The sequence below is a fragment of the Oryctolagus cuniculus genome, chromosome 5 (assembly GCF_051225735.1).
Source record: "Oryctolagus cuniculus isolate XC-2025 breed Fujian yellow rabbit chromosome 5, ASM5122573v1, whole genome shotgun sequence".
Lineage (NCBI taxonomy): Eukaryota > Metazoa > Chordata > Mammalia > Lagomorpha > Leporidae > Oryctolagus > Oryctolagus cuniculus.
Window position 1 is genome coordinate 144,020,850 of NC_142871.1, and position 13,246 is coordinate 144,034,095.

Here is a 13,246-nt window from a genome sequence, read left to right on the forward strand (position 1 = left end):
GCTAGGCTCTGGCCATTGTGGCCATCTGGGGAGTGAACCAGAGGATAGAAAATCTCTCTCTCTCTTTCTCTCTCTTCTCTCTCTCTGTAACTCTTTCAAATAAATAAAATATATCTTAATTTTTTTAAATTTAAACACTGTTAAATTCAGTAGTTGACTGTTAAGAAATTATCCCAATGAAGTCACTAATAATGAGAAATATAGAGCTATACGAATACTTACTGGAGCTCAAAGCAGAAAATTAGAAATGACCCATATCCAACTAGAGGGCATCAACTAAATGAATTCTAAGATCTCTGTTCCATGATATACTCTACAATCATTAAAAGCTAGGTATAGAAAAATATCCGTTACTATGAAATGACATTAACAGTTGCATTATTAAGAGGAACAAAAGGTTAGAGGATATGTTCCCATTCCCTACCAGCTCTCTCTCCAGCTGCACTTATGAATACCACAGAATTATCCTTCTCTTACCAATGCTTTGCATCTACTCTAATCATAATCTCAAAATAAGTACAAGTTATTTTCTTTCCCACAGAAAAAAAGGCAAGGGTTCCATTTTTATAAGAGACAGGAAGAATGAGCAGACAAATATGGAGACATGAAGCTATACATGTATGTTATGGCATGTGTATACACCCCTACCACTATCTTGAGGATTTGCCAACAAAGTGATAACTACTTCTGGTTCAAGACCTTGGAGATACTTACCAGTACCATGTGCTTTCATCACAATGGAGAACCGTGCACAGTCAGTCTCTTCTAAGCAGATGTGTTGCACGGAGATTTTGCTTGAGTACAAAGGATAGCAGAAGAGAGATTCAGTGTCGGATGCCTGGACCTGCAATCATAAAAAACAAAATACCACTGAGTTGGGCAGCTTCTGTGCCTCCATTCAAACTAGCTGAAGTCCCAGAACAGAGGAACATCGTATTGCATGATTGCATGATTTCTCTCGCTCGCTCCCACCCACCCACCCACACAAACACACACACGTGCACACACACACAGAGTTCTTAAATCAGAATGTCAAGCACTTAGCAAGCACAGACACAGCAGGTTCCCATACACACGATGAATGAGCTCTGCCCAAGGGGTTGCTTTGTGCCCTACCACCTGATCCTAAGACCACCACCATCAAAATTATCCTGGGGATGGGCATCTGGTCTAATGGTTAGGCCACCCCTTGGGACTCCCACAACCCATGTCAGAGTGTCTGGGTTCAAGTCTTGGCTCTGCTTCCAATTCCAGCTTCTTGCTAATGCAAAGCCTGGGAAGCAGGAAGGAGATCGAGGCTCAAGTAGTTGGCTTCCCGTTTTGGCCAAGCCCACCCCAGGCTGTTGCGGGCTTATGAGGAGTGAACCAGTATTTAAAAGCTCTGGGTCTGTCTTTGTCTCCTATTTCTCTGCCTCAAAAATAAATCAGTTTTCAAAAATCATCCCATTCTTCCCCCTCCTTCTCTATCTCATTACTCCATGATGTCTGAGAAATGAAATTTTGTCAATTCTTCCACTGCAGAACTTGAATCTCCCCCATTTTCTTTCCAGCCACAAAGCTATGCCCATTCAGCACATGTATTTACCATAACAGCCTGACTTCCACTTTTGCAACTGAACACACCTCAGCGTTGTTGACAGGTAAAGCGGGATATCAGAGCTATCCACGTTGATCACTAGCATTGATTCAACGTGGATCACAATCCTGGCATTATGCTAAGTGCTTCACACACATTACTCCACTCCACAACAACTTGGGAGAGAGCTAGTAGTCATTACTACCTCTGTATTATGGACAAGAAAAGTAATGGTAAACCAACAGTGCACACAGCTAGGAGAAGCTAAGACCAGTATGGAAGCAAGTATTGTCCAGACAGCCCAAGCTTCCAATTCCAGTACTATATCATCTCTCCACATTGATCTTGTTTTCAACACCTCTGCAGTCATTATTAAAAGGTTACATACCAAATCAAAAGCATCTCTTTCTTCCCCAGAGTTAACAGAGCACTTAAATCTTAACATCCTTCACTCTTTGGTTCTGTCCTTTAATTCCCAAGCTCAATTGATATCAAGATATAGATACTTGAATTAACAGTAAACTGGTGGTTATTCTAGTAAATTAAAAATGTGTGATAGGCGTGGTGTCTGGTCTAGCAGTAAGACTCTTCTTAAGATGCCACGTCCCACATCAGAGTGCCAGGGTTTGCTACCAAGTTTTGTTCCTGACTCCGGCTTGATGCTGATGCAGACCCTGGCAGGCAGCAGTGATGGCCTGAATGACTGGGTTGCTTCCACTATGTGGGAGAACTGGATTGAGTTCCTGGCTACTGGCTTTGGGGCCATTCTAAGCATTCATGGAGTGAACTGTCTCTTTGCCTTTCAAATTTTTTTAAATGCCTGGCAACCCCAAATCCAGATATCAAAACAGTAAGTGAAAATCTAAAATGCAAACCCCACCTCAATGGCTAAATTTCATTAGAAAGAAGGCAGGTAATAATATGAAAAACCATGTATGGATCTCCAAGTCGATATGGAAATAAAGAAAAAAAATTCTACCTATGAAACATAATTTTAAAAACTTAAACATGTTTACCTATTTACAAATTCTACAAACTATAGGTCTTAAAAAGTCACTGCAACACAAATTAGATATGACCATGTGAAGAAATCAACAAAATCGCAAGTCACATAATTCTCCTTCAGTATGTGTATGTACAAGAGTGCTTCAAAAACCCTGTGGTAAACGAGATTAAAAGATAATTCCTGGTGCAAAAAAAGTTTTGAAATCCATGCATAGATCTATCACAATACACATTTTACATGAACTTGTTGAAGATCCATTGTATGCATGAATTTCAAATTTTTTGGTACCAAAGTCAACTTCTCTACTATCTCTCCCCTAATGTCTTCTGGAACTCCTACTACATTTATGGCATCCCTCTCCCTTGTCATACTGGTCACCTTCGTAATATCACAGTTTCTGATTGCTCAGTTGATTAATGCTTGTTCCCCCTGCCCCCGAGGTAGAAAACTCCAGAAAGGCAGAAGCATGTATGCTCTCGTCCATCCCTTTATCTTGAGAACTGAACACCATGTGAAAGGCACTCAATAGAAAGTTGCTGAATGAATAAGTGATAAAGGAAGTTGGGGGGTGGGGGGTGGGGAGTGAGGAAGAAAGGAAAGACATCCCTTACTCATGACGATTTCATTACTGTTTATTGAATTAATTTGTGGGTAGTTTCTTTAATTCACATAGTCTAACACCTACAATTCCTTGAGTAGTCTGCAAGGCTCCCTGTGGTCTGACCCCATCAACTAGGGTTCTCCTTCAGCTGCGCTTGAACCCATGGAGCTCCCCAGCAGAGCCTCCCTATGCCCTTGGCTCTCCTGTCCCTCCCATGCCTCATCTTCTCCAGCTTGCTCATGTCTTACAGTCAGGGCTGCTTTTCTGTGAAGACATTCCTGATAGCATCCAGAAAGCTGAGTTCCTCTTCTCCCATTTTTCCCCACCTCCTTGTACCTGTCCCTATGAAAGCAATGAGCATGTTTTCTTGGGCTTGCTTCATAAGCAAATTCATCTCTGCCACTACATCCTAAGTCCTTTAAGGGCAAGGTGTCCCCTCATATCACAGTATCTTCAAAGCTCAGCACAGCAGCCTAATGCATAAATTATCAATCAATCAATATTTGTTGAATGAGCAAAATACACACACACACACACACACTTCAAGGAGTACATGGAAAAATGAATTAAGAGTAAGTTTATTTTGGTGCAAAGAATTTTGAAATCATGTATAATTTATTCATAAAAATTCATTTGTCATAAACCTTGGAAGATTCCTCATCTGCATGGATTCCAAAATCTTTTTGTACAAAATAAACATACCTTTTAAAAAACTGAATTTTCCATAAACTTTTTGAAGTACCCATACATTCACCACACATATGTACATAGTTCATTGTGTTCAAAGTTCCAAAATTGAGCATTAGAAATATTAAATGTGATAGGGTGCCAGCACTGTGGTACAGCAGGTTAAGCTGCCGTCTAGGGACAACAGCATCCCATATGAGTACCAATTCAAGTCCCGGCTGCTCTACTTCTGATCCAATTCCCTGCTACTGCAACGGGGACAGCAGCAGAAGATGGCCCAAATACTTGGGTCCCTGACACCCATGTGGGGACCTGGATGTAGTTCCAGGCTACTGGCTTTGGCCATTTGCAGCCATTTGGGGAGTGAACCAGGAGATGGAAGATCTCCATCTGTCTCTCTCTCTGTCTCTCCCTCTCCGTAACTCTGTTGTTCCAGTAAATAAAATAGATCTTTTAACAAAAAAAGTTATATGCCATAATGGTTATAAATCCATCTTAAAATGGATATAACACCTACCTCATAGGGTAACTATGAGACTTAAATAAGATCGGTAAGCAAAATATTCAGCTCAGAACTCAGTATATCAGAAACATTCTATAAACATTGTACAACCATTATCATTAGTGTTAGGGCAACGAAGTTGAATTTATAATTCATGCTTCAAATTTAACAGTTTTATTTGCCAACATTTGTATATTAAAACATGAATTAGCATCTGTTTCAAGGCCATGGGAATGGCAAGAAACATGCTCAGAAATCTAAGGATTAAAGGAGAATCTCACTCATCCCAGATGACGACCAGATGATGGTTTCAGTGATCCGCATTATATGTATGGAGGAACAAAAGCATCAACAAAAAGGGATTATTTCTGTACAAATTGCCTATAAAATCTATATGACAGAATAACAAACACTAGTAATAATTCATTCTACAGGGGCCGACACTATGGCCCAGTGGGTCCACTTCATATGGATGCCAGTTTTTCCTGGATGCTCCACTTCCAATCCAGCTACCTGCTAATATACCTGGGAAAGCAGTAGAAGATGGCCCAAGTTCTTGCGCCCCAGCACCCACATGGGAGACCCAGAAGAAGCTGCTGGCTCCTGACCTCAGATTGGCTCAGCTCCATGCATTGCAGCCATCTGGGGAGTGAACCAGCGGATGGAAGACCTCTCTCTCTCTACCTCTCTATATAACTGTCTTTCAAATAAATAAAAAAATAAATTTTTAAAAAACTTCTATTCTACAATGCAAGCTTATAGTTCTGTCCTATACTGCCTTTTCTCCTGCATATGGCCCAAAGTAAAACCATGTAAGGAGGGGCCGGCACTGTGGCATAGTGGGTAAAGCCACCGCCTGCAGTGCTGGCATCCCACATGGGCGCCAGTTCGAGTCCCGGCTGCTCCTCTTCCGATCCAACTCTCTGCTGTGGCCTGGGAAAGCAGTAGAAGATGGTCCAAGTCCTCAGCCCCTGCACCCACATGGGAGACCTGGAGGATGCTCCTGGCTTCAGATTGGCACAGCTCTGGCTGTTGCAGCCAACTGGGGAATGATCTAGCGGATGGAAGATCTCCCTCTCTCCTCTCTCCCCCTTTCTTCCCCTCTCTCTCTCCTGTGAAACTCTGACTTTCAAATAAATAATAAATAAATCTTTTTTTTAAAAAACCATGTAAGGTGTTTTAGAGCTTATGTGTTATGGAAAAATAAGGTACCATCATTATCATATTTGAGATTTCCATTCTCAACTGACCTTTATTGTGATGAATGACATTATGCAAAGCAAGTTAGAGTCCCAATTGGGATACAGCCTTATTCTCAGAGGTACTAGAGGTACAGGGGAAAATGTGATTAAGATATTAAATTTGTAACTTCTATTTGTTTTACCATGAGAATATTAAATGACTTAACTACTTTTAAATCGTTTACACTGCTCTTCACTGGCCACAACATAGGCCAGTTTAATACAGTGGACCACACTGTTCTCTAACATAATGATAAGACAGAAAGGTATCATAAGATAAAGTTATCCAAAAAGGTCTTAATGGGACAGTTATTTGGATTTAACAATTTCTTTATTATGATGGTTGTGTATGCGTCATATAACCTGGCGAAATCTTAACACAAGGTGAAATCCTTGACCCCTGAATAAGGATGCCCATCATGCTCACACTGGTGTCCCTCTTCCGTGAAGATTCAGTGTGGATGTCACTGCTTTTTGGGACATGCTCCCACATCTACTGAATTTTTCCTGCCGGCTAATGATCTGTCTCCCTGTCTACAATGTGAGCTCCTTAGAGGCCCCGATCAGGTCTCTGCATTTTTCATAACAACTCGCACAGCTCCTTGTGCACAGCACATCTCAGTAAATAATGGCTCAATGTGTCAGTGAACACACACACTTTGATAGTCTTAAGGCTCTGGCAAAAAGGCCTCTAAGTATGATTTAAAGTTAAGGCTTACAGTCAAAATTTCTTTTCCATTTTTTTAGCGAAACGTGTAGCATTTCCATTTCCAGATGCATCCACATTACATAAAAGATGTTGACAGTATTTTAGAATATAGACATGCTGCACATTTTCCCATCTGAATTCATCTGAAAATACTGAGTTACACAGCGGCTGCTTGGTGTTTGTTAGGTGTTCATGCCATACACGCCACGATTGTGAATCTCGAGGAAGACTCAGCCTCCACAACCCGGGCCCGTCACTGTGGATCCTGATCAGCCAGATAAGAGTAAGTGGATGGCGCCCTGGAGAGGTCGGCTCTGCTCCTATCCTGGGCAGCAAGTTAGTGACAAGGAAGCGCAGCAGCCAAGAACTCAGGACTTCTGGAAGCAGAACATCAGGTTGTGATTTTATTCCCAAATGGGCCAATTTCTCACATACTTTGACTCCTGGTTGTGGAGCGAATGACATCATCGCACACAACTCCTGCCTCTCCCTAGAGGCCACAGGACACTCAGGGAAGATCCATGGTAGCTGAAGAATGGTCCATATTCAGAATTATTAGTAACTCCTGGGACAACAGATACAGATTTTACAATATGTCACCCAAACTTATGGGATGGAATTGCATTCTTCCATGCTCCAAGATTTTCTAGGCTTTCTATGGGAAAGCTATCTAAACAGCTACCCTGATGATCTGACCACATTCAGCAATTATTATTAGCTTTCCCCTCTACCTTCTGCCACCAGATGACCTCAAGGATTTCATGATCAGAGCCACACCTTCCAACTACTCCTATGATCGCAAGCCTCTGGGGTCCAGGAAAAAAAGACAATGGGATGAAACAGACAGAGAATGGGAGTGCCAGCAAAATACCCAATGTATGCTATCATGTTAAAAACAAATATAAGTAAACATTTTAAATATGAAGTCTTCTATTACGATTTTTAAAGATTGATTTGAAAGGTAGACCATCAGCAAAAGAAGATAAAACAGACACAAAAAGAGAGATCCTCTATCCATTGGTTCACTCCCAAAATGGCCACAACAGCCAGGACTAGACCAGGCTGAAGCGAGGAGCCCAGAACTACACCCCGGTAGCAAGGGCCCAAGCACCTAGGCCATCCTCCACTGCTTCTCAGGCACATTGGCAGGGAGCAGGATGGGAAACAGGGCAACCAGGTTTCAAATCCGTGCTCCGACATCGTCTCCTTCCCCCCTAACATGTGGGGAGCAGCTGAGCGGTGGGCAGTGAGGACAGCAGGGAGTACAGGGGCCTTCGCCTGCACAATGGCTACTCTGGAAAACTGAGCATTTTTTTAAAGATTTATTTAGTTTTTGACAGGCAGAGGGGACAGGGCAGAGAACCATCTGCTGGTTCACTCCCCAAATGGCTACCAAGGGGCCGGAGTGAGTCCAGATGGAAACCAGGATCCCAGAACTCTATCCAGGTCTTCCACGTGGGTGGCAGAGGACCAAGCATTGGGGCCATTTTCCATTGATTTCTCAGGTGCATTAGCTGGGAGCCAGATCAGAAGCAGAGCAGCCAGGACTTGAACCGTGATCTGACATAGGATGCAAGCAGTTTGCAAGCAGCTGCTTAACCCGCTGAGTACAACCTGGCTCCCCGGAAAATTGAACATTGATAGAAAGTAAAAGAAGCAAATCTACAAGTATGAGTGCCTGATAAGGCTCCACTTGAGGTTTGTGGGGGACTGTGAGTAAAGTCTCATGCCTCTTCCTGCATCCTCACGCTGTTTTAATTAAGCAGGGCCTGTTTAATCACATGGGCGGTACCTTCTCTGTTTCAGGCAGGTCACCTGCAGCTTTGCCCAGCACGGCGGGAGTGGGGAGGCGGGGGTCTTCCTGCTCTGAGCACTGTAACTGTGCAACTGTCCTCTCATCAGTAATATCTGGTGCTGGACACCCACAAACCCCGGGGAGGACACGTCTCTGACTTCAGGGGAAATGCCAGATTATGCAAGAGCTGCAGAAGGGCCAAAATATAAAAATCATCGCATTTTGAAGGAGCCCTTGGTAATGCTGATATGTAAAGATCCTATTAAAACAGTGGATGTCCACAACTGCAAAGTTCTTATTTTAAAAATTATTTGTCTTCTGATGCTAAGTTTAAAAAGTGCGCCCCAGCGCTTTTTTTTTTTTTTTTTTTAAATCTTTGCAGGAGAACTATCAGGGCTCTATTGTTCAGTGCCTAAGGAGGGACAAATTAGTCCCCCTGTCCCCCTTGCATTCCTATGGGGAATGAGGTCAGAACAGGCTTCCTGTGCAAAGCACCTCGGGGTAGAGGGTGCATCAAATACCACAGCAGCCTTTGTCAAAGGTGTGGGTGCCAGGGCAAGACAGGTAGAACAAGCCTTCATCAAGGGCAGGCTCAGAGCATGAGAAGGCCAAACATTGATTAAAAAGATTTTGCAAAGGAGCTGTTCCAACAAGCTGGACCACCCACCACACCTTCATCTCAGCACCTCCCTTCCCTCCCCCTGGCACCAGCACAGCCCCCTGCTCCCTGATTGGCCACAGCACTCACCTGCAGGATGCTAGGTCAAAGGAGGGAGTTAGGCTGGCTGCTCCCACAGGCACCCCACCTGCTGTATCCCTATCAGGAGCACTGGAGGAGCACCAGCCTCCCGACAGGAGCCCACAGTCTCTGGGTGCCTGCCGGTGGCTGCAGCTCCTTCTCCTTACTACTAGAAACTGAGTGAGCAAATTAGAGGTTATAAACACCTCTGGTACAAGGAAGAAAATTCCTTTGGGCTTTGTAAGGGAACTACATCAGCAGAGCGTAGTCTCCAAGGTAGAAGATGCTCCTACATGTTCCTTAGCCCTGCTGGGCCTTGGGCAGGGCACAGCTAGCTTTTTTTCTGGTCACAATTATGGCAGCAATGCCCACCCAGGAAATGTTGCCTCATTAATTTCAAGAATGATGGAGAAGACGGCAGGTGTCTGACAAGCAGCATAAAGCTACCTGCGAAGCAAGGCGAAGCATAATTCCCAATGTGATGCTGCCAAATGCACATGGAGGAAGAAGGCTGGGAGGAAAAGAGCTGAGTGGCCAGCACGGGTTCAAGCTCTAAAGCTACTGATAGGAGGCCAGGAGACACACATCTCAGCAGTTGATCTCTCACTGTGCTGCAAACAGAAGTCAGCTTCTAGGATCAAACGAAAGAAGCTGAGTTTACCACTAAGATGGTGCTTTAACGCATGCTACAGAGCCTGTCACACCTTAAAGGCACCGGCTGCTATTGTGGCATAGTTTTAAGATCCTAACCCTTGCAGAACTCACTGGTACCTGAAACTCCATAATTAATGGCTTCCCTCAGAGAGGGGTGGGGTGGGGGGAGAGTAGAGGAAGGGGAGGGGGCGGGGAGGGGAGGGAATTTCAGAATAATATGCCACCTCGGAAGTAGGATATCCAGATAATGATCATCTATCCATCTTTTTATGCTTTAATGAAAGCTGGGTATTAGAGTGGACATTGCACCTGGTAGCTAAAGTGCCCACACTCTACACTGGAGTGGCTAGGAGCGACTCCTTGCCCTGGCTCCAGATTCCACCTTCCTGTCAATGCAGACACTGGAAGGCAGCAGTGATGGCTCAAGTCACTGGTTCCTCCACTCACATGGGAGGCCTGAATTGAGCCCCCAGCTCCTGGATCTTTTCCCAGCCCCTTTTTGCCTTTGGGCATTTGCAGTGTGAACCAGCAAATGGGAGCTTTTCTCTCTGCCTCTCAAAATAAAATAAAATACAAGCTGAGTATTAATCTGATCTTTACCACCTTCCAGTTCAAACTCGGGGGAAATTATTTACTGGTGCGACTGACCCTTGAGTTCAAGAGCTGTAAAAATGAGTCACTGACACGTGCCTTGGAAGGCTGCTGCAAGGCTTGGGGTTCAGTCGGGTACAGAACAGCCTGGTGGCCCAGGCCACACCCACGCAGTCACTCAGACACCAGGTTTCCTCTCCTTTTCTACAGAGTAGGTCCTAACAGGGGAACAAGTAAGGACAGCATGGGGCCGCTGGCTTCCTGGTGTGCAGATAATGAGAAGGCCAGCTAGGTGGGAAACAGGGCAGTGGGAGACAGGGCCCCTGGCCCCAGGGTGGGCTCTGCTCCTCAAGAGCAGTGGGGTCAGCCCTGCTTCTGAGCACAGGGTGGCTGCTGAGTGACACTTATTTGTAGTGTAGTAGGGCCAGCCAGGCTGCAACCCAGAAACTGGCCAACCAAAGGCCATGCCTCCCTCCTCCCAAGGCTCTCCCTTGCTTGGTGTCCAGTTGGAGGTGGGGTGGGAGGGTCAAGGGCTCCAGGTACCTCAGCCTCAGGGGCACCTGCAAGGGAGTGGGAGGAGACAAAGCCATGGTAGGGTTACAAGTGCGCGAGTCAGCAGAAGACAATATTGCAGCTTCCAACTTGCAGGTGCACAACCAGACCCCCTGATGTGCAGACCCTCCTTTGGGCTCACCAAGGATGAGCCCCACACCCAATGGTGTAGCCAAAGATGTGTTTTCTTGTTCTACCCTGCACACTAAATGTCCATCCTCTACCTCGGCCTGAGGAGCCAGCCGTCATTACCTCCCAAGGCATGAAGCAAGCAGTCCATTAGCTGGTCCACCCAATGGGCCACCAAGCAGGCAGATGCAGACCAGGTTTTCATTTTACACTGAAAAGACTTTTGAAACTGGAAAGGCCCTCCCCAGAAGAGAAGCCCTGCAACAATTTTCCTTCTATCACTGCTGTCCGTTCAAAAGAAGCTTCACCTGCATGAACAAGGAAGGTGACGGCTAAGTTTATTCATGAACAGCCACAGCTGTTACTACTGATGGCACCGTCATTTAGAAACCTCAGTGTGTCAGCACATCGGCCCTCTGGTCCCCCAAAAAGCACCCCCGGGGAGCCCTGGGAATGGGCAGAGCGCATTCTGGGGCTCATGAACCCAACGGTCTTCACTGCCACCATGCTACTGCTACTCCGGGAAATTTCAAGGTGCAAACTGGGACATGATACAGGTTCAACATGGGAAACCTGCTATGTGGTTTATTGTGTTCTTTTTCTATGGCTGCTGCAGTGAATGGGCGGTCATCGTTTTCTATTTAGTACCTGAGATGAATAACCTTGGGGTGAGGCGTCTCGTACATTATCTGTCACACGCTGTGAGATCCTAGCTGACCTTTCCGCAGTCCCTGACACACTTTGGCCCGTTCTCTCCTTCCTACCCACGGTGAGCCGAGAGCAGGAAGAACGTAATGCAATTTTAATATTCTCGAAGAATATAAAAACCACAGATACATAAAAGCCTCGTACAATGCTTCCCAAAGCCAAAGGAAACATCACTGATTACATCCCATTAATAGAGAGAATTAAAAGTTGAGTGTGTAATACAATTAAACAGCAGGCCCAACTTTTTTTTTTTTTGAAAATTTCTCCCTGATATTAGCTATGCAAACACACTGACTGACTGTTCAAAGCTAATCAAATTCATCTCTTCTTAAGAGCAGTGTATAATAAATGGGTAGCCTAAAAGGAATGCTTTGAACAAAATGCTTCACTATTGTCGGATAATTCTAAATTTAAAACTGCAACAAAGGAAAGGATTATTCTTCTTGAGGTTCAAGATTCATGAGGATTTGGTAATGAGATTCCTTTAGGAGAGCAAATAAAAAAATTGCTATCTACAAGCTGCCAGTATTTTATGTCTGTAGAGTGTTTTTAAATCAAAGTCACCATTCATTCAACAACAAATGTTTGTTTGGAATAAATGAATGAAAGAAAAATGCCTCAAAACACTTTACAAGTTTAATCACCGATAAGTTATGAATCAGACAGCGACTTCACTCATCCCCAGCCACACAGGCTGAGGTGAGCTCAGCGTCAGCTCCCACCACACGGGCCGCAGCCAGACCTGGGTTCGCAAGTCGTGTCCTCCGGTTCTCAGAGCCTGCACACCTGCTGCGCTGGCCTCACTGCCTATTCCCAACCCAATATGGAATGCGCGTTATCCAGGCCAGGTGAGGTAAGACTAAGGAAGCAAAACAAAGCCAGGCCTGTTCCTGAAATGACACAGGCAGTTCACGAAGAAAGAAAAAGCCCCCATCAACACGCAAAAAAATGGAAAGCAAAATTCTTGATATTTAACTATGCTGACATCTTCACGCTAATGGGGCACAAGGAGCAAAGGGCTCTGGAGAGCACTGATCTTACTCTCGTAGTAAGAAAAAGCTGAGTTGGCACTGGGCAAGAGTGGGGTGCAGGATTCCCTGGGACATTGAGTTTGTCCTTCCAACAACACTGTTAAGCACCTCTCTTTTTCCACTCCCACCTTCCAACGGGGTACAATACGAGCGCCAGACACTCAAAGTCTATCGGTTTCAGTAACTCAGAGGAGAGATACCAGTGGGTTTTTCTGCAAGTGCAAACTATTTTGCAAGTAGAAGCATCTCATGTGTTTCCAGGTGAGGGTTCTCAAATCATGACTCTTAACATTTTCAACATCCATGCTAAGGGACTTAAGGCAACTAATACTGTCCCCATGCTGTTTCCTTTCACACTCAGCATAAGCAAAGCCAGATGCCCCCAGCATGTATATTTCTGGTTTAGAGCAAGGTGAAGCAGACTTGCTTGTGGCAAACTCATAAAGCCCGTGGAGTTTACCCAGTAGTATCTTTCCCTTTTTGTCCCCAAAGGTGCTCCCCCCACTAGGCCCCAGGGGTTTTGCCCTGTAATTCTCTCTCACCTCCAACTTGCCAAAGTTAACACCAGAGAAATATCACTTTGTTTCAATCTGAATAGGCTTCATTCACTGTTTTGCCCCCACAAGAGATCTGTGCTTTAAACCACTTCATTTTCAAACAGAGGCATCAAAAGCTTCAGTCTCCCTTAACTTCCAGCTGCAGCCAGCAGCCCACGTTGTGATGGA

General features: G+C 44.8%; 1 protein-coding gene across 28 annotated transcripts in view; it reads right to left on the reverse strand.

The window, feature by feature from the left end:
• Positions 1 to 13,246, reverse strand: part of ATXN1 (ataxin 1) — a 451,593-nt gene that overhangs the window by 277,047 nt on the left and 161,300 nt on the right. For all 28 annotated transcript variants that reach the window (XM_051832601.3, XM_089333309.1, XM_089333314.1 and 25 more), the window contains one exon: positions 715 to 844. The gene's annotated coding sequence lies outside the window, so the exon portion shown is untranslated. The remainder of the gene's footprint in view (positions 1 to 714; positions 845 to 13,246) is intronic.